General features: G+C 36.0%; 1 long non-coding RNA gene across 2 annotated transcripts; it reads right to left on the reverse strand.

Annotated features, from left to right (window-relative positions):
• LOC106778280 lies at positions 1 to 2,464 on the reverse strand. Of its 2 annotated transcripts, XR_002666148.1 has the most exons (6): positions 2,337 to 2,464; positions 2,074 to 2,172; positions 987 to 1,158; positions 488 to 530; positions 125 to 199; positions 1 to 52 (listed from the first exon to the last, which is right to left on the reverse strand). It is a non-coding gene; the product is annotated as an uncharacterized LOC106778280 (long non-coding RNA). The 2 variants fall into 2 exon arrangements; XR_001377019.1 differs by having other exon boundaries at positions 2,074 to 2,464.
• Between the last annotated feature and the right edge of the window lie 7 nt (positions 2,465 to 2,471).

Consider the following 2,471-nt stretch of genomic DNA (forward strand, 5'->3'; position numbering starts at 1 on the left):
ATTCATCTCCATTAACCTGTCTCACTGCAGCCTCAGTCTCAACTTTTGCATTCTGTTTCAGAAGAAAAAAATTAAACATATATAGCAGCCTGTGTTGAAAATGTTAAAAAAGTGGCAATTTCACCTCAATTTAAGTCTGTACACATGAGATTTCATTATCAACTGCATCCTTTGAGCCTTTGGCATTCTTAAGTGCAGCCTGTGAAATAAAAAGGTTTGCTGAAAGAATNTTTCACAAGGGGATGAAGCAAGAAATGGAATACCAAACTATTTTGCTAAACAATATCTTGATTCCTCTTGATGGTATAAATCAACCATGTTCAGAGTTTGTACAACATGCAGCTCAAGAGTTCAATTTATTACTACCACACTACCTCTCTTTGACGCAATGTTGCTTCCTTTCGGCAATTCAGTATTAAGGGAATGTCATACACCGTACTAAACGAACGAAAACCCATTTGCAACAGTTTTAAATTTAACTACACACCTGCTCAAGAGTTTGGCTTCCAAACTTCTCCGAGGGAAGCAACCTACAAAGTCAGATGAAAAAATATAAACTGCACATGAAAGAAATCTCTTTGACACATACACTCATGTATAAACATAAATATCTAAGCCAAGTAATAAAATTTCAAAACTAAAAAGGAAAGTTGTATTAACTAGAGAGAAACTCTTAAAACATGGACTAAAGGTAGTTACAACTGGGCCTAAGGTCACATTCTTCCAGTAAAGCTTAGCAGATTACAATAACCAACTAGGTGCAAAANTACAACGCAATCCAGCTAGGTAAAAATGGTGATTTATGCTAAACAATAGACATAATCTGAAATCAAAAGCAATAGGGAATTCTTAATCACAAGCANTGTAATAAGCAAGTATGAATTAGGGACTGTTAATGTATCAACCAATAACAAGGAGACAACAACTAAGGAGGCCATTATCAAAAGTGGAAACTAGATATACCAAAAATTGAAAAAACCCAGCACCTGCTTCTCAAGCTCCCTAACTTGGCCTCTGATTCCTTGCATCTCTCTTCCTCGAGTCTAAGCTCCATGGTACAAACGCTTGCATACTTACGAATGATGTGAGTTCAAAANAAAGTCCACCGTAGTACCTTGCGTCTAGAATAATTTCATTCTCTTCCTGCAGCATATCAACCTGCAGGTAGAGCAGAGATTTGTTTAAGTGAATTTAGAAGGGCATGGGCCTCAGAAATTAACACGTGAAATTCTGTTACATTGAAAGTTAGAAACACGAAAAAAAGAATTGGAAAGACAGGTCATTAACCTCATCGCAAAGTACAAAGAATTATCACACACTGTCAACAAAACTGGATAGCCAAACTCATGGGGTATGACTTTGACATTGTTTATAAAACTGGGACCTCAAATAAGGTTGTTGANGCTCTTTCGAGAAAGGTGGAAGGAGGTATGGATGAAATTGATTTGAAGGCTATCTCCCAACCGTATTGGCATGATTTTCGAGATATAAAAGAAAGCTAAGAAAAGAGGATAGAAACTCACTTTATAAAAACAACAAATAACTAAGAATCTCACCATACAATCTGAATCAGAATACTAAAACAGGATAGAAACTAAAACTACTACTCTTATAACAGCAAAGATATTGTACTTAACATCACTANAATTTTATAAAAGCAAAATAAAACTGAAATCTCTTAAAACAGTGAAAGAAACTANCTACACAAGTTTAAAACTATAAATGAAAGTTCAAATCAAAGCTAAACTATAANAATAGAAAAAATAAAGTTTAAAAATGCATATGAATACTTGAATAAAACNAAGAAACAGAAAAATAGTTTAAATATTCAACGAAAACTAAATCTACCATCTAAAATAAGCAAACCAAACATGTTAAAAAGAAAGAAATTAACAAAGCAAAGTAAGCTTCAATCAAACCAACCTGCAAAAGAGAAAATTTAAAAGACGTTTAAAAGAAAAGAAAAGAACGGCAAAGAACGTCAAAGAAAACAAAGTCAAACAAACAGACATCTGAAATTAAAACAAGAACGGCAAAGAAAAGGGAAAAGATAAGAGATAAGCGAGAGAATACCTGCAAGGCGTTGACGAAACCATGGAGGCCTCGTCGTAGGTCATGGCGGAGTTGACCGGTGCGCCGGTTNGGNGCTCAAACTCCATTGCTGCAACGGAACTGAACAAACGCACAAACGCACGCTGAGAAGAAATCCGACGAATGAAATTGCGAAATAGAAAAAGAGAAAATGCAGCCGAAATGCCATTGGTGAAGTCAACCAAACAAACACAGACCTGAAATTAAAACAAAACGGCAAANAAAAGAGAAAAATAAGAGACTACAGGGAGAAAACTTGGAAGGCGTTTACGAAGCTCTTNNTGCGCTCCATGGAGGCGTTGAGCGGTGCAGCGGTTCTCAAACTCCATTGCTGCAACGGAACCGTATGCTGAGAAGAAACGCGACCAATGAAATTGCAT

The sequence above is a fragment of the Vigna radiata genome, unplaced genomic scaffold, assembly GCF_000741045.1.
Source record: "Vigna radiata var. radiata cultivar VC1973A unplaced genomic scaffold, Vradiata_ver6 scaffold_246, whole genome shotgun sequence".
NCBI lineage: Eukaryota > Viridiplantae > Streptophyta > Magnoliopsida > Fabales > Fabaceae > Vigna > Vigna radiata.